We start from the raw sequence: 19,710 nt of genomic DNA on the forward strand, positions 1-19,710 counted from the left end.
CCAGATTGGTCATATAAAAACATGGAGAGCAAAAAGAAAATGGAACTGAATGACTACCAAATTTCTACTCAGTACAGAACATTTTAGACTTACAACAGTAACTCTAAAAGCTCCCATTAAGCACGTTCAATATTAGTTTATAACCATTATCTCATTTAATCTTCACACACATACAATTTATGTGGTATATAGCATCTTAATTCCCATTTCAGAGCTGAGGAATGCTCTGCTTGAGGTCATGCAGCTAGTAATTGGAGCTAGGGGTTCTTAACATTGCATACTCTTTTCACCCTGGGGATGCTACTGAACTCAAAGGGCAGTTCTGAGGATTAGATGTGCTGAGGCACATTGTTTCCTTAGCCTCCTGCCTGCCATGGAGTAAGTAGTCATTATATGATCGCCATTAGTATTGAATCATTACTATTTAATATTAAAGTTATATTAATACAAATAAAACAATTAAGTTATTAATTGTGCATATCTGGGTCCTATGTATAGGTTTTCCAACCGTTTTATTCAATTCCTGTACTTCAAGATCATATAGCACACAAGTGAGAATATCTCCAACTTTGTGATTATAAATTAATAAAGGGTTAAGACTAGGAATACAGAAGTACTCACAGTTCAAATTTTAACTCACCATTTGTGAAATTGTGGGTCAGGATGATGTTGTAATAGGTAATAGGGCCATCCTAGTTGCTGGACAATGTTCTGGTCAGGAGTCCATCGGCAGCACTTTGGGATGGGTACTCCATTCTGGAGTCTGACTTTCAACACTTGCAGTCCAGAAATTCAACTTAGTCAGTCTATGGAAAATTACTGAGGCTCTTGGAAATTATTAAAATGAACCAAACTAACCAAATAAGTAATCTTTAAATCATATTATCAATTGTGTATATATAATTAGAGACATACCTCTCCTAGAAGGGGCTATTCTATCCCCTTATTGTCCTAGCAATGAGAACAAATTCTTGCTCACAGGTGGTCCATTGGAAATCACTTCCCTAACCAGAGTTAGGGAATCTCCCTAACCAGAGTTCTTCCTCCCCAAATCTCTCCCCTATTATGTGTTTTGTTTTCTGGTAGCAGTTATCACTACCTAAAATTATCTTACTTCCTCCTAGATTGTCTGCCTTCCTCCATTAGAATGGCAGGTTCTCTGATGTTTGTTCACTGCCATATCCCTAACTTCTAGAACAGAGCTTGACACATAGCAGGAACTCAATATATGCTTGAATGAATTAATGTCATCTGGAGGTTGTAAACCCAAGTTAGATGCAAGTCAACTTAAGCTTCTTTCCCTCAACAGGAAATAGTTGCCCTGTCACTGAACTGAGTTTAGGGACAGTCCTCAGAGATGGGTCGGCCCCCTCGGACTCAGACCCCAGAGCAGGTGGAACCTGGCCCAGCCCAGTGATCTGTGTGTCTGCTCTCTCAGCTGCCCTCCAAAGCCCTGGGATCGACTTGCCACACTCACTTGCACCCTGAGCCACAGCTTCTGGTATAAGCAGAAACCACGGAGCCTCCCAGTTTCTCTTATTCCTTTCTTCAGGTTCAAGGACCCCTAAGGCTCTGGGTCCCTAGTTGGTGTTCTGGACCTAAAGATATGGGCATCTGCTTATATCTAACTCTAACCTGTTGTGGCCCAATGATCTCCTCCCTGCAACAAAGAAGGACTGAGATATGTAGATTGAGAACTGTGATCCTTCTTGGTTGTTAAAATAACTTACAAGTTATTATGGTACTAATTTTGGGGAACAGCCATGGATACTGAGTTTGTGCTTAATGCTCATCGACTGTTCCCCTCCCATATTCCCATTAAATATGTTTGAGAACTCAAAAGGCTAACTCCCAAGACCACCCTGAAATAGAGTCCTCCAGTCTTTTTTCTTTTTTTTTAAGATCTTATTTATTTGAGAGGGAGAGTATCTGCACACAGGAGTGGGGGGTAGAGGAGACGGGAGGGAGAGGGAGAAGCAGGCTCCCCGCCTGAGAGGCTGCAGCGCCTGGCATTCCAGTAGTGCTTTGTGTGGACTCAGGGGACCATTCCCCCGGTGACTTTGAAGGGAAGCCTTCTGAGAAGCTTGGGACCAGAAGAGTTCAGGTGCAAGAGGAATAGGGATGGTGTGGACCTTGAAGACCCTGATCCCATCATAGAATGTTGTGGTGTCCTGGGGGTCTCATGCAGGACTGGGGTGCCAAAGTAGCAGACACTCTGTTCAGCTTTGTCGGGGCACGATGGCACTGTGTATCCAGGCTCCAGCTGTTATCTTTTCTTTTTTTTTTTCCAGCTGTTTTCTGAGAGCCACTTGTTATTGTCTTCTCCTCATAAAAGTGAGGGGAACTGATTCTTCAAGTTGGTTTTATAAGATCACTTGAACTACTTCTCAAATGACTGAATTCACAAGCCAGGTCACAGACTATCCTAGTTCAGGTAACAATGACCTGCAATGCACACGTAAACCTCTTATCCGCCAAGTCCACTGCGTACTCCTAGCCACAGACTCTTTTACTCTGGACATCACCCTGATCCTGGGTGGCTAAATACATGTCCATCGTTTTCACCGGATTGTCCCGTCTTTTCATGGTTCTACTTCTGGTTTCTTCTGCATCCTGTTCTGTGCAGTTCCCTGCTGCTCTGGATCTATGCAGTCCCTTTAGGGGAATGTGCTGACCTCAAGATGCTCCTGGCACGAAGGTGGTAAGTGACAGCATCCAAAACCTGGTTCAAAGTTCATGCTATTCCATGATGTCACAGGAGCTGAGGCCTGTCTACACAGTGGCCTACTTCACAACTCCCATAAATAGCCTATATTCCATAAAACGCAGGGGTTGGTCACTATCAGGAGATTGGAATGAAACTTAAAATAACTCCACCAATCCAAATAGGAGGGGTCTGCCCTCAGTTTGTTTTGATCTTTTTCAAAAAAATCTTTATTTTATTTTATTTTTTATTTTTTTGAGAGAGACAGCATGACCAGAGGGTGAAGGGCAGAGGGAGAGGGAGAGGCAGAGAATCCCAAGCAGGCACCACACCCAGCTCGGTGCCTAACTAACATAAGATCTGATCTCACGACCCTGAGGTCATGACCTGAGCCAAAATCAAGAGGAGGGCACTTAACTGACTGAGCCACCCAGGTGTCCCTCAGTTTCTTTTTCTATTAACCCTTTAAGATAGAGATCTTTTGTATAAGTGAGCAGTAGGTAGAAGAATTGGTGGCACCAACAAAGACCAACAGGACTCACAGCAGGGTCGTCTGTCTTCAGTGGTGCTGGGAGCAGGTCTCTGCGGACTTAACACTCCCTGCATATCACGGGGAGATGGCCACCTATCGCTCAGGTCCTTAAAAATGTTTGTTAAATTCGTTTAGGCAGGGGTAGAAGTACTTTCTAGAAACTGAATTTAATAGCACCTGTCAGGGAGAAGAAAAGCCTATTGTTCAGATCGAAGAGGCTCACAGAGTCAGAGAGTCTGAGGAACTCAACAAAATAGCCTCTGATGTGCGGCACCATGGGGGGAAGGGTTCCAAGGTCCTGGGGGAGACAGGAGAACCGGAAGTCAGCATCTCTGTTGCCTGAGACCTCAGCCAGCTCACTCCTCCTGCCCCTTCCCCATCCTGGGCAAGTGGCGCCTCTAACAGTGAACCCAGGAAAGGAAAAGACAGCAGGAAAGGGAAAACAGGAATAGAAAAATGGAAGGAACAAACAGAATAAAAATAGTAAGATGAGAAGAATGTGGTTTTTTCCCTCGGATACCAAATATGCGTTGTTTTCCACACCAATTCTGACACTAACTGGGTATCTAAAAATTCAATTTAATGACACCGCCTAGCTGGAGTTACCATCACATTCCACACAGGTTAAATGGCTCAGTCCCACAAGACTATGTGCACTTCAGATGCCAGATAGGAATGGGGGGGGGGTGCTCAGGCTACCTGTGCTTCTGCCAACTGCAAATGTGGGGGCTCCCCTGACCCCTCAGGTATGATTACGACTCACCTTAGGAATGCACTTTACTTACAATGACTGGTTATAAAGGATCTACCTCAGACACAGCCAAAGGGAAGTGATGCATAGGACACTGTAGAGGGTGGGTGCCACAGAACTTCCAGGGCTCCTCCAGGGTGCCACCCTACCAACACATCCATGTGCCCACCAACCAGAAACTCTCTAGAACTTGTTTTGAGGGGTTTTATGGAGGTTTCATTACACAGGCGTGATTGGCTGAATCAGTGGCCATGGTGATTGAGCTCAATCTCTGATGCCTCTCCCCTCCTAGAAGGTTAGGGATGAGGCTGAAAAGTTTAACCCTCTCATCACCAAACCTTCACACAGGCAAAAATCTACATATACATTTGGATTTCCCAAAATGTAACTACTAATAACCTAATAGTCGATTAACACACATTTGGTATGTTACAAGTATTATATACTGTATTGTTAAAATAGAGCTAGAGAAAATAAAATCATTAAGAAAAATCACATTTATACTATTGTACTGTATCTGTCCAAAAAGAGAAAATCCACCCTTGCGTTAAGTGGACCTTTGCAGTTCAAACATGTTGTTCAAGAGCCCTGCTGTGGGGCACAGCTACAGCAGTGCTTAGAAAGAAATTAAGAGATAAGTGCTTAGGTAATAAATATACCATAGACAAAATGACCTTACTGGATGTGAACTCCATTCTGTGGGAGATTGACTAGCCTTCTCTTGAGGAATAGACACCCACCTATGAGCCTGGCTACTGGGTTCCTGAACTTTTCCCATAACTACCCAGAAGAGTTGCAGTAGGAATGACTGGACAGAGACAGAAACTGAAAGCTATGACTTTATGTGGCCAGAAACCCAACATAATCTTTGTACAAAGAGAAAAGAGAAGAAAAAATGGCATTGGCAGAAAAAGCAGGATTGTAGCACAGGATGGTCTTGATCCATTGACCATTGGGTTAGGGGTCCAGCACCCTTCTGCTACCTTTTCCTCTGTTGTAACAAAGATCCCTATTGTCGGGGCTATAGGGAAAAAACACTTATGGCATGCCTGTAGCACAGTGAAGGGGTTGATTCAAACTAATTGGAAGCCCAGGGTCCTTAAGCACTATAAAGCCATCATACCATGAGGGAGGCTCCTAACCCTGAGGGTGCTAACTGGAAAATTTTTGGAGAAAGAAATTTATACAGATGAGAAGAAATGTAGGAGAATCACTGAAGTGTATACTGAGTGTCTAGAGGAAGGAAGAAACCTGACAGTGAGGAACTGAAGCAAAGCTAAAATAAGGATCCACCACTTGATCCAATTGGAAATTCAAAATCTACTAAAAATTTCATATGATAACTGTGGGACCCAAGGAATTTAACAAAAATCCCCTACCCCTGGACAAGCAGAGCAGGGCTAACTCCATTTTGTGCTACATCCGCCATCTCATGTATGACCCCCACAAGACCTACTTATTGCACTCCCCCCACCCTAGTAAAGCCACTGAGCACACCCTTACTGGAAACGGGCTCATATAGGAATGCGGAACCCCTAAACCGCAAAGAATGTAAACCCCGCCTTTTGCTTGCCAATCCCGCGCGCCAATTCTGACCAGAGTGATAGGCTAGTTCAAATGGTCACTGTAGGGTAAACTGTAATTCAATTGGCCACCTGCGTGTGGACCGACATGACTGTGCAAGTCTGTGTGTGTTACAATCCCATTGGCCACTGGCCCCTATAAAACTGCTACGCCTCTTACCCTCGGGGTACAAGTCCCTGCTCCACTGTGTCGGGTATACTTGGCCCAAGCTCTAGTTTGCAAATAAACCCTCATGCGCTTGCATCAGTGTTGGCTTCTAGGTGGTTTCTCGGATACGCCATCTTGGGCACAATAACAAAAAGACACACGTTGGCTTTGTGCCGCTATTAACACAGATTCTTTTTTTTTTTTTGATTCTTTAATATTTGCCTTAAACGTGTCAGTTGGTAAAGCTTCACAGCCTTAATCCTGAGGCTCAAGTTATAGTTGTATCTGGAGACCCCAAAAATTTAACCAAGGTACTCATTATAACCCTTTAGTAGAGTTACTGAATATGAAGTGGAGGACAAATAGGTAAGTTTTACCTTAATCATCCAAACTATTACTGTCCTGCGTAAATCTTCACAGTCATAGCACCCATTGCCTCAAAATATCCCACATTGGGTGAGAAAGCTCTGCCCAAGTGAGTAATAAATTAAAATTAAGACTTTGGGGGCAGCCCGGTGGCTCAGTGGTTTTGCACCGCATTGGACCCAGGGCATGATCCTGGAGACCTGGGATGGAGTCACACATCGGGCTCCCTGCACGGAGCCTGCTTCTCCCTCTGCCTGTGTCTCTACTGCTCTCTCTCTGTCTCTCTCTCTCTGTGTCTGTCATGAAAAAATAAATTTTAAAAATCTTAAAAAAAAATAAAAGACTTTGGTAATTACAGGGGCACCTGGTTGGCTCACTTGGTAGAGCATGTATGTGACTCTTGATCTCAAGGTCGTGAGTTCGGGCCTGATGCTGGGCATGGAGCTTACCTTAAAAATAATAATAATAAAAAAAGACTTTGGTAGTAACAAATTGGCTTGACAAAAGTGAATCCCCATGGATGCCCCTCATCTATTAAAACAGTTAATATAGCCCAGTGCAAAATAAAAATTAAAAATAAAATAGGACTTCCTTCGGGCACCTGGGTGGCTCAGTCAGTTCAGGGTCTGACTGTTATCTCAGCTCAGGTCTTGGTCTCAGGGTTCTGGGTCCAAGGCTGGTATTACGCCTTCCTTCAATGATTGAAACTTTGGGAAAACCTAATGATTGAAGAAGTGATTATCCCTACTACTGCTCCGTTTAAAAACTTAAATTTACCTATTAAACTTTGCCCGTTAATAAACTTGGAAAGAAGGCAGGCACCTCATGGTGGACTACTGCAACCTTAATTCTGAGGTCCCATTCCCTAAGGCTCCATTACCAAACATTATTGAAATTTCCAAGTCCATCCCATCAGTAACAAAGAAATATTCTGAGATTACAGATTTGGCTAATAAATTCTGTTCGTTGTCTATTTCAATGCCTCTCAGCCATAGTTTGTCTTCACCTCCCAAGGGATACAATACACCTTTACCCATGGGGGTACCTCATGGGTACCTCAACAGCTTTGGGATCCATCACATACAATCTTTGAGGGCAAGACCTTAACTGGACCCAACTTTCTTGACACGCACAGGTATGACATTATATTGATGACATACCTCCTCCAAAGAGAGTCTTCTGACACACTCGTTATGAAGATATGAATCCCAGAGCTCACAAAAGGAGGATGGGTCCTCAATGTTCCATACACAATGCAAGTCCCACCACATCATTTTCAGTTAAAGTACCTGAAAATTATTTGGTAAACCGTCCCTGACACTGTCAAGAAACAGTTGTTAACCTTCTCAGCACAGAAGTCGAAAATCTTTTTGTCTTTTTGGGTTCTCAAAGGCAACATATTCCCTATTTACTAATTTTACTCAATTTGATTGATGCTGTTATTTGCAAATTGACCTCCATGGAATTGATGTAGGAACGAATTAGTGGCAGATGGGGGCCTAAGCAGGGAAAGATCAAGGAAAGGCCCCAGAGTCAGGCTCCTACCCATCCCAAGAAAACAGACATAAGACAGCAAAAACAGAAGAAATAAACGTGGCTCCCTAACTCCAAAATGCTAGGGACTATCCCCCCTTGCATGGCTACTAAGTAATCACAGAAACTCACCAGACTAAAAAGAAATAGGTCATTAAGATGTTTTCAATACAGTCCCTGCTCAAACCAAGACAGCACAAGAATCGCAAGCTCATGGGCTACGTGACCAGGCTCACAGATATCCCAGATGTAGAGAAATATTATGGAGGAGGGATCAACCAGAGACAAAGGAACACCTTGCTCATGATATTTATAAGAACATCTTGTTATTACGATAGTTACAAATCCACCACTTTTGTTCTAAATATCCATCCAGATACTGACAAGAAATTTACCAAGTTCCCTGAGCAGTTTCCTATAAAAGACCATAAAAAGCCCTCAGTGGCACCCCTGTCAGGGGGGCCGTCTCAATTCTGAGAACTTTCTCTGCATGTCTGCTTAAAAAACTTCTATCACTTTGCTCACTCTGTGTCGTCTGTTCTAGATTCATTCCTTGACTCCTTGAGACAAGAACCAAGCTCTCCTGTATCATTTTGGTGCCCAAACCGGGGGCCACTCCCCTTAAAGGGTGAGTAAATGTGGATTCTATCCTTTCTTTCCTGGGTGACATCTCTCCCTTCGGTAACCGCTTCTTGTAACAAAAAGCAAAACCAGGTACTTGTCAGCCAGTTAAAGGCAGATAGCGAGGCTGCTGGTCTTAAAGACTCACGTTGACAGGCTTCTGGAGAAAGGTTTGCTCAATCCCCCTTCCCTAAAGGAAGGGAATGTTGGCCTAAGCCTAACCAGCTCCACTTTCTGTTTTCTGGCTTTCTGCATTGGCTTTTCCCCCCGCCTGAGGGCCTTCGCTTATTGTGGGGTCATGCTTGCAAACGGGGCCCCAGGTACTGGAACAGAGAGAAGCAAGGGTGAGGCAGGAAACTTAACTGCAACTGATCATTGTGGAGTCCGAGAAAATTAAGGCCATTCACCTCAAGTTCAGCATTAGCACAAATACAGCCATCTCAGGCCCTGTGAAGAAGAGCTGAACTTTACCTTCCTTCAGTTAAGCCCCATATTAGAATGAGAACAAAGCTCAGAACGCCCTTGGCAGGAAGTCCCATATCAGAAAGACTACAGAGCTCAGAGAATCCCTTACAGATCTTAAGAAACTCCCCCACCCTTTCCCCTCATATTGGAATGGGAAAAAAACATTCCTCCACCCCTTCTGAAAATTCCCTAGACCAGCCCATGAAAAACCCAGCTGTAACCCACTTCAGGGTCCAAGCTCCTGCTCTGTTGTGTGGAGTATACTTGGACCCACGCTCAAACTTGTAAATAAACCCTTGTGTACTTGCATCGGTGTTGGCTCCTTGGTGGTTTCTCGGATTCGCAATCTTGGGCACAACAATCATGATCGGCCTGACTCATCAGGCACCATGGGGCAAGGGATGCAAGTGAATTTATGTGACCAAAGGATGAGGTCTCCTGTAGGAGAGCCCAGGAACATAAGGTCATTTATAGGATTCCATGTTCATTGATTGGAAGAATTAATATTGTGAAAATGTCAATGATACCCAGGGCAATTGGCACATTTAATGAAATCCCTATCAAAATACCATGGACTTTCTTCAGAGAGTTGGCAAAAATCATCTTGACATTTGTGTGGAATCAGAAAAGACCCCAAATAGCCTGGGGAATATTGAAAAAGAAAACCAGAGCTGGGGGCATCACAATGCCAGATTGCAGGTTGTACTACCAAGCTGTGATCATCAAGACTGGGTGGTACTGGCACAAAAACAGACACATAGATCAATGGAACAGAATAGAGAATCCAGAAATTGTCCCTCAACTCTAGGGTCAACTAATAGTCAACAAAGCAGGAAAGACAATCCACTGGAAAAAGGACAGTCTATTCAACCCAATGGTGCTGGGAAAATTGGACAGCCACGTGCAGAAGAATGAAACTAGACCATTCTCTTACACCACACACAAAGATGAACTCAAAATGGATGAAAGATCTAAATGTGAGACAAGATTCTATCAAAATCCTAGAGGAGAACACAGGCAACACAACACCTCTTTTGAACTTGGCCACGGCAACTTCTTGTAAGATACATCTATGAAGGCAAGGGAAACAAAAGGCAAAATGAGCTATTGGGACTTCATCAAGATAAAAACCTTCTGCACAGCAAAAGAAACAACAGAACTAAAAGACAACCCGCGGAGTGGGAGAAGATATTTGCAAATGACGTATCAGATAAAGGGCTAGTATCCAAAATCTATAAAGAACTTCTTAAACTCAACACCAAGGAATAAAACAATCCAATCATGAAATGGGCAAAAGACATGAACAGAAATCTAACAGAAGAAGACACAGGCATGGCTAACAAGCACGAGAGAAAATGCTCTGCATCACTGGCCATCAGGGAAATACAAATCAAAACCACAATGAAAAACAAAACAAAACAAAACCCCAATGAGGGCAGCCCCAGTGCCTCAGCGGTTTAGCGCCACTTTCTGCCCAGGGTGTGATCCTGGAGACCCGGATGGAGTCCCATGTCTGGTTCTGGCATAGAGCCTGCTTCTCCCTCTGCCTGTGTCTCTGCCTCTCTCTCTCTGTCTGTCATGAATAAATGAATAAACTCTTAAAACACACACACACACAATGAAATACCACTTCACACCAGTGAGAATGATGACAATTAACAGGACAGGAAACAACAAATGTGGGAGAGGACGTGGAGAAAGTGGGACCCTCTTGCCCTGTTGGTGGGAATGTGAACTGGTACAGCCACTCTGGAAAACTGTGTGCAGGTTCCTCAAAGAGTTAAAAATAGACCTGCCCTACGACCCAGCAATTGCAGTGCTGGGGATTTACCCCAATGATACAGAGGCAGGGAAACGGCGGGATACCTGCACCTGGGTGTCCACCGAAAGATGGATGGATAAAGAAGATGTGGTCTATACATACAATGCAATATTACTCAGCCATTAGAAACAACGAATACCCACCCTTCGCTTTGATGTGGATAGAACTGGAGGGTATTAATTATGCTAAGTGAAGTCCATCTGAGAAAGACAATCATCATATGGTCTCATTCGTTTGGGGACTATAAAAATAGTGAAAGGCATTATAGGGGGAAGGAAGAGAAAACGAGTGGGAAATATCAGGGAAGGTGACAACACATGAGAAACTCTTAACTCTGGGAAATGAACAAGGGGTAGTGGAAGGGGAGGTGGGTGGGGGAACAGGGTGACTGGGTGATGAGCGCCGAGGGGGGCACTTGCTAGGAGGAGCACTGGGTGTTATGCTACATGCTGGCATATCAAACTACAATAAAAAAATATACAAAAAAACCCCCAAAATAGGATTCCTTGCTAGCCTAAGGTTCATCTGGAGAGTGCACATAAGGACTGGCAATCCAGCACTCTGAACCTGCCTTTGCTTACCTCTGGTGGCCTTGGGGTCCCCAAGACAGGTTAAAGGATGGAGACCTGTGCAGCCCCGGGGACTCCGCCGTTTAGCCCCGCCTTCAGCCCAGGCCTGATCCAGGAGACCTGGGATTGAGTCCCAGGTCGGGCTCCCTGTAAGGAGCCTGCTTCTCCCTCTGCCTGTGTCTCTGCCGCTTTCTCTCTCTCTGTATGTGTGTCTTATGAATAAATAAATAAAGTCTTTAAAAAAAAACAAAAACAAAGGAGACTGGCCCTGGGGGTGACACCCTGGGAAGCCTCATCCACAAGCAGCACAGGCCTCCCGCTGAGAGACCATAGGTGTTCCACTTACTTCCTCAGCCTTCTAAAAGGAATATCACCGTTTAAATTATTAAGCTTCAGGGATCCCTGGGTGGTGCAGCGGTTTAGCACCTGCCTTTGGCCCAGAGCGTGATCCTGGAGACCCGGGATCGAATCCCACGCCGGGCTCCCGGTGCATGGAGCCTGCTTCTCCCTCTGCCTATGTCTCTGCCTCTCTCTCTCTCTCTCTGACTATCATAAATAAATAAAAATAAAAAAAATTATTAAGCTTCGCTAAGCTCTGGATTAGGACTCGGTTTTTCACAAGATCCAGAGGAAGCGGGATCATTTAGGTGGCAGACGGGTGAGAGTGGCTACTCCCGCTGGCCTCACCCCTCCTTATCCCAAGATGTCAGGCCACTCTATCACCTTGGATAGGCAGCAAAGGGGCACCTTGGTTTAGGTGAGAACTGACTTGTAGGGATGCCATCAGTGGTCACCTCTCTAGAACAGGTACAGGGCAGGAGATTCCTACGAGAATTTCGAGGTGGGAACCAATCAGCCTTTGCAGAGATGCTTGTGCACTGCATTCTGAAAAGTTGGGGAAATTGACCCACTGACACTGAAAAGGAAGTGTATGATGTTTTTCTGTTCCCAGGCTTGGCTTCAGGATCATCTGGAGGATGGAGAGACCTGGTCCCCCCTGAGGGAAGTATTGAAACAAAGCTATCTTGCAATTAGATTCATACTGTAAAAGGGGAGTTAAATGGTCCAAAGTCCCTTCTGTGCCTTACAAGAGCAGGCCGACTTCTGTAAATCTTGCAAAGAAAACACCTCCCTAGCCAAAGCAAAAGATCACAAGGGGCAAATGCTGATAACCTGCCCCCTGAGGCTCCCTCCCATCAAGAGGTACCTGTCAAACCTTCCTGCCGGCATTACCCAGGCTTGCCTCAAACTGAGAAACCTCCCAATGAGAGGAAGGTGCACTAGCTATACCCATGAACTGACATGCGTAGTAGAATTGGCCCAAGTAAGGTACACGTGCCATTCTCTCTCCAAGACTTTATAAACAGATCAAGAGTGACTTGGGCAAATTTGTAGATAATCCTGACCACTATACTGAAGTCTGTCAAAATACAAGCCAAATGCTTGAATTTGATTGCAGAGATATAATGCTGATTCCTTTTTTTTCTTAAGATTTTTAAATTTTTTTGTTTATGAGACACACACACACACACACACACACACACACACAGAGGGGGAGACCTAGGCAGAGGGAGAAGCAGGCTCCATTCAGGAAGCTAGGATTCGGGACTCTATTCTGGAACCCTGGGATCACACCCTGAGCCAAAGGCAGACAGATGCTCAACAGCTTAGCCACCCAGGCATCCGGGCCTTTTACAAACTTAAACAAGCTTCATTAAAAGCTCCAGCTCTAATTTCCTGTAGGAAAAGAGTTTAACTTGTATGTTACAGAAAGAAAGGGAATAGCATTTGGAGTTGTGACCCAGACGAGGGGATCAACTCAGCAACCGACAGGATACCTAAGCAAAGAATCAGACATGGTGCCAAAAGGAGGGCCGGCTTGTTTACGGGTGGCAGCACCATTGAGCTTCTAATACCTGGAGCTACTAAGATAACCTTGGGGGCAGAAAGAACTGGTTACCCCCCTCCTAATGTAACAAGACTATGGGAATCAAAAGGAGGCTTCTGGCTGATAGTCGCCTCTTGAAATATCAAGCCTTACTCCTAGAGAAACCCCATATTTGCATTACAACTTGTACATCTTAAAATCCTGCAACTTTCTTGCCAGAGGAGGCTGCTAAACTGGAACACGACTGTGAACAAATGATAATGCAAGATGATGCTGCCAGGCAGGATCTGCAGGAGACTCCACTAGACAATCCTGAGTGGAATCTGTATACTGATGGCAGATGCTTTGTAGAGCAGGGAATAAGTGAGGCCGGATGGGCTATAGTTAGACCCTCTCAAGTACTGAAAGCAAGCCTCTTTCTGTGGAGGCCGAGAGAGAGAAGATCTCTGGCTACCATCTTAAACCCCTAGAGCAGCCCATAAAAACCCAGCTGTAACCCACCTCAGGGTCCAAACCCCTGCTCTGTCGTGTCGGGTATATACTTGGACCCAAGCTCGAGATTGTAAATAAATCCTCATGCGTTTGCATCGCTGTCGGCTCCTTGGTGGTTTTTCAGATATGCAATCTTGGGCACAACATTTGGGGGCTCGTCCGGGATCCAAGAGACCCCTAGGACCCCATCTGGAGGGTGCCAGGCATGGAGAGTATACTCAACTTTTTCCACCTTTTGCGCGCATATTTCCCGAGAGCTCTAAACTGTATTTTTACCTGTAGGAATTCCAATCTGTATTAGGTCGACACTGGCTTAGGCGGTTGTGCTGGCAGACCGTCGACCAAGGGTCTTGGGAGACATCCCTTACGCCTGCCGACTTCCGTCCTCCCGGCAAGCCTACAAATCTGGCCAAGGTGTATGATGTAAGTAAGACAAGGTAAGGATGAGAGTCCAGCAGCCTTCTTAGAAAGGATCATAGAGGCTTTTAGGCAGTACACCCCTATGAACCCAGGAGCCCCAGAAACGAAGGCCGCAATGATCATGGCCTTTGTTAACCGGGCCGCTCCGGACATTAAAAAGAAATTGCAAAGAGTAGAGAGACCGGGGGAGAAGAGCTTGCAGGACTTAGTAATAGTAGCAGAAAAAGTCTATAATAATAAAGTCTGGAAGAGCATCAAACTAAGTGACCGGCAGACCCGAAACCTAGCCAAGATCCTCCTGGCCACAACCATGGACGACCCACGGGAAAGTCGGAGACACCTCAAGAAACTGGCTTCAGGGACAGGTAAGGACGATGGCCCTGGTTCCCATCCGGAGTGCCCTAAACTGAACAAAAGCCAATGTGCTTATTACAAGGAGGAGGGCCACTGGGTGAAAGACTGCCCTAACAAAAGACCCAAGGCCCCTACCAAAAACTTGGAGATAGAGGACATGGACGACTAGAGGAGTCGGGGTTTGGCGCCCCTCCCTGAGCCCAGGGTAGCTCTCAGAGTGGAGGGGCAACCCGCTGAATCCCTAGTGGACACTGGGGCACAACATTCGGTTTTATTACAACCCCAAGGTAAATTGGCTAGCAAAACTTCATGGGTGCAAGGGGCCACGGGCACCAAACAGTACTCATGGACTACCCGGACAACTGTAGATCTAGGCATGGGCCGGGTGTCCTACTCCTTCATGGTCATCCCTGAGTGTCCCTACCCATCGTGAGGTTGGGACTTGCTCACCAAGATGGGGGCACAAATTTGCTTCCACCCCGAAGGGGCAAAAATCCTAAACAAGGAGGGGCACCCGATTCAGGTGCTTGTCCTGAGTTTAGAAGACGAATATCGTCTTCACCAAATGCCCTCGGCCCCAGTGACTGACATTGACCGTTGGATGCAGGAATTTCTCCAAGCATGGGCAGAAATTGGGGGAACTGGGCTTGCCTGGCACCGACTGGCCATTTACATAGAACTAAAGCCAGGGGCAGATCTGTCAGGGTCCGCCAATACCCCATGCCTCCCATAGCCCATACGGGAACCACACCCCACATATGGTAACCAATGGACTTGGGCATATTGAGACCTTGCCAGTCGGCATGGAACACTCACTCTCTTCTGCCGGTGCGGAAACCGCACTCTAATGATTACAGGCCAGTCCAGGACTTAAGGGAAGTCAGCTGGCGAGTGGAGGATATGCACCCTACGGTCCCAAACCCATACACCTTCCTCTCCACCCTGCCTCCACACAAACTTTGCTTTACTGTATTAGATGTAAAAGACGCCTCTTTCAGCCTGCCTTTAGCAACCAAGAGCCAAGACCTTTTCGCCTTTGAATGGACAGACCCCGAGAAAGGCATCAATGGCCAGCTCACCTGGACTCGACTGCCACAAGGATTCAAAAATTCACTGACCATCTTCGATGAGGCCTTACACGAAGACTTGGGTGAGTTCCAGTCCGAGCACCCTCATTTGACCTTATTGCAATATGTACATGATACCCTGTTGGCAGCGGAAGACCAGGACACATGCCTGCGAGGCACCAGGGACTTGCTCCAGACAATAGCGGCTCTAGGATAACCGGCCTCAGCTCAAAAACCCCAGATCTGAAGAGCAGAGGTGAGCAACCTAGGGTACACATTAAAGGATGGACAAAGATGGTTGACAGACGCACGGAAGGAAACCGTCCTAAGGATCCCACAGCCACAAACTGTATGCCAGGTACATGAATTCTTGGGATCAGCAGGGTTCTGTCGATTATCCATTCCGGGTTTTGCCAAGATGGCTAGACCCTCCTCTATGAGGCCACCAGGAACCAGCAGAATTTTGAATGCATAGAGGCCATGAACAAAGCCTTTGATGATCTTAAACAGGCCTTGCTGTCTGCCCCAGCTCTTGGGTTGCCCGACCTAACCAAGCCCTTCTACCTGTATGTGGACGAGAAAGACGGGGTGGCAAAAGGGGTCCTCGTCCAGTACCTAGGTCTCTGGAAGAGACCAATAGCCTATCTCTCGAAAAAGTTGGCCATGGTAGCCACTAGATGGCCCCCATGCTTCAAAATTATTGCCGGTGGCCACTATGGTCAAGGACGCAGACAAACCGGCCATGAGGCAAGAACTGCATGTTACCACCCCATATGCTATTGAAGGGGTACTTAAACAGCCCCCAGACTTCTAGATCAGCAATGCCCGTCTGACCCATTATCAGAGCCTACTGCTAAACCCCACCAGAATTTGATTTAAGGCACCAACAACCCTGAATCCGGCAAAGCTACTCCCTAACCCAGAATGGGACCCCCCTCTACATGTGTCAAGAAATTGTGGCACAGGTGCATGGAATCAGAGCTGATCTCCAGGACCAGCCACTGCCTAATGCGAACACCACCTGGTACACGGACGGCAGCAGTTTTGTCCTAGAAGGAATCAGATTCGCGGGGGCAGCCGTAACCATGGAAACGGAGAGCATCTGGGCAGCACCATTGGCAGCCGGAATATCGGCTCAATGGGAAGAAGTGATCGCACTGGCCGAGGCGCTAACCGTGGAGAAAGGTAAACGAATAAACATTTATACTGACAGCAGGTATGCCTTTGCCACCGCGATATCCACGGAGCCCTTCACAGGGAGAGAGGGCTTCTGACAGCAGAGGGAAAAACTATTAAACATAAAACAGGGATCCCTGGGTGCTCAGCGGTTTAGCGCCTGCCTTTGGCCCAGGGCACAATACTGGAGTCCTGGATCGAGTCCCACGTTGGGCTCCCCGCATGGAGCCTGCTTCTCCCTCCTGCTGTGTCTCTGCATCTCTCTCTCTCTCTATGTGTCTATCACGAATAAATAAGTAAATAAATCTTTAAAAAATAAAAATAAAACAGAGATCCTTGAACTCCTAAGGGCCCCCTGGCTGCCCAAGGACCTAGCTATCACTCATTGTCCGGAACGCCACAGAGCAGTACTACCAGTAGCCAGGGGAAGCCGAATAGCCGACTCCAAAGCTAAGGACGAGGCCCTTATGATGACCCAGGTTTTAACAACCACACTACCTGATGCGGGGGCTGCAACCCTGCCTGATACTCCCAACTATACTGACACTGACTTGCACTGGATCAAACGCTTGCCTACGACCCAATGCTTGCGTGGCTGGTGGAGGGCCGCAGACTCCAGCCTCATCCAGCCAGAGGAACTAGGACGGCGAGGCCTATCCAAAATGCATCGGAGTACTCATATGGGAACAAAGAAAATGGAAGACCTCAAACGGCATGAAGAGATCACTATTAAAGGCTCTAGAGCAAAGATCAAGCAGATATTGGCGAGCTGCCACGCATACCAGTTAATGCCACTGCCCGTGGATCTCACCCAGGTACCCGACTCTGAGGGGACCGCCCAGGAGCCTACTGGGAAGTGGACTTCACTGACAAAAAACCTGGAAAATACGGGGACAAGTATTTACTAGTGTTTGTGGATACTTTTTCAGGGCAGACAGAGGCATTTCCCAACAAACATGAAACAGCACAGACCTTGACCAAGAAACTGCTAAAGACATCTTACCGAGGTATGGTTTTCCTGTTAGAATTGGATCAGACAATGGCCCCGGACAGCCAGAGAGAGACACGCGGCCTACGCCGTAGTTGCTTACCCTCGATGCCGTCCTGGAGGCGGCTGCCCTCCCCCTCGGGACACCACATACACTGCCTCCAAATACGCCTCCCTCATCACACACACACATTCTGTCCTCTGGCAAGAGCGAGGGTGTCTTACCACCAAGGGTACCACCCATAATCAATGGGCACCTCATTTCACAACTACTGGAGACCCTCAGCCCAGACCCTCAGACCCCCCAACCTCACTCAAGTAGCCACTGTCCACTGTCGTGGACCGACCCTCCGAGGACCTGGTGTCCCGAGGCAACAACAAAGCCGACTCTCCACTGCCCGACCCACTGCCTTAGACCCCCACCAGCTCCCCTCCTCTTCCTCCACACACCACAGTCCCCCTCTTACACACACCAGGAAACTCAGACAGACACCCAAAAGGATGGGAGGAATCGCCAGGGACAAAGGCCGCATCTTCATTCCAAAGAAACTCGCTCTTCCAGACCCTTCAGCCCCCATGATCGTTTCAGACATACGGCAGTCCCTACACGTCGGGCCCAAGGCCTTACACCAGTTCCTACAACCCCTTTTCCACCCTCCACATGTGCCACAGGTTACCGGAGAGGCGCCGAAGTCTTGCAAACCCTGCTCCACGGTCAACGCTCGAGGGGGAATTCGCAGGCCCGGCGGGGCCCAATCCCCAGCTCTGCGCACACCAACCTGGCGAGGACTGGCAGCCTGACTTTTCCCACGTGCCACGCCATAAATCCTTTCCCTACCTGTTAGCCTCAGTGGACACCTTTACACGGTGGATAGGGGCTTTCTCCATACCTCGGGACACTGCGGAGGCGGCGGCCACCATAGCCCTCCAACACAGTCATTCCGAGGTTCGGCCTCCCGCGGACCCTACCATCTGACAACGGCCCGGCCTCATCTCCAGCATCACCCAGCAAGTCTCCGAGAGCCTAAATATTACCTGGAAACCCCATATCCCATACCAACCCCGGTCTTCGGGTAAGGGAGAGCGGGCCGACGGCCTTCTCGAGGGACGTCTCACCAAACTGCCCTTGAAGCCCGCCCGTCCTGGCCACCCTCCTCCCGCTGGCTTTAACAAGGCTCAGAGCTTCCCCTAGAGGGCCGTGGGCTCTAAGTCCCTTTCAGCTTCTCGTGGGCGGCCCTTCCTGCTCACTCAAAATCTTCCCGTCACCGCCTCCTCTGCTCCTATCTTGCCTACCTTACCTAACTCTTCTGAGAGCCCTCCTGCGGGCCCATGCGACTCAGTCAGCCCGACTCCAGGGGAACCCACAGCAGATACTCCCCAAGCCCTGGCCCCAGGGGATAGCGTCCTGCTACAAGAACTATACCCAAAAACCTTACAGCCTAAGTGCACCGGTCCCGATACGGTGGCCCTTACGACCCCCACGGCCGCCAAACTCCTAGCACACCACCCGCGGGGTACACAGCTCTAAGTGAAAGCGAGGCCCCTCACGACACGGATGCGCAGGACCACCTTTGGGACCTACTCCAATACTGCTATGGCTCCATCCTCCTCCTCCTGGTCCTACCTCCTGGTCACTCCACCACTGACCCTGGGTTTAGGTGGACGTTTACATGACAGAAACCTGGCACCGGGGAATGTCCACCACTGATTGTCAACCACTGGGTTGCCAGGCCCTCATCAATTTCTCCATCCCCAATTGCCAGTCAATTCCTGTATCCACATCTGATCCTAGAATCTCTTCCACCTATGATCAAGACCCATCCTACCTGCCAAAACTACCCGGTTGAAATCCACGGATGCTGCCCTTATCGCTACTGGAATATTCATCGCCTTGGCCACTTGTGCCGGGACCCTTTCGCCGGCACCTTTGCAACCAGTGACCCACGAGGCCGCTTCTACAGAACACACAGTAACTATAGCCTAACTATTCTGGACCCTTGGGATTCCCACTGGGCGACGGGGGTAACCGCAAAATTGTACCGCTGCCCCTTTTCCTCCTACCCTACCGTCTTCTCTCCCCGCATCTACACGACATACACACGTGCGGCTCTCACTTCCACCAATCCAACCCGACCGAAGGAACCAGACTCCCACCATACGTGCACAGGAGCAACTTCTCCAAACCCACCTACAGGCTACCCCAGCTCAGGCCCGGGGCGGGGCCCCTTCTG

At 47.6% G+C, this 19,710-nt stretch overlaps 1 protein-coding gene across 7 annotated transcripts in view; it reads right to left on the reverse strand.

Annotated features, from left to right (window-relative positions):
- Positions 1 to 19,710, reverse strand: part of LOC112677034 (putative PRAME family member 26) — a 62,279-nt gene that overhangs the window by 17,665 nt on the left and 24,904 nt on the right. For 4 of the 7 annotated variants that reach the window (XR_007406210.1, XR_007406212.1, XR_007406211.1 and 1 more), the window contains exon 2: positions 641 to 17,804. The gene's annotated coding sequence lies outside the window, so the exon portion shown is untranslated. Of the gene's footprint in view, positions 1 to 640; positions 17,805 to 19,710 lie in introns of those variants that run through there. The other 3 variants (XM_049101906.1, XM_049101908.1, XM_049101909.1) reach the window with 2 other exon arrangements.

The sequence above is a fragment of the Canis lupus genome, chromosome 26, assembly GCF_003254725.2.
Source record: "Canis lupus dingo isolate Sandy chromosome 26, ASM325472v2, whole genome shotgun sequence".
In the NCBI taxonomy this organism is placed as follows: domain Eukaryota; kingdom Metazoa; phylum Chordata; class Mammalia; order Carnivora; family Canidae; genus Canis; species Canis lupus.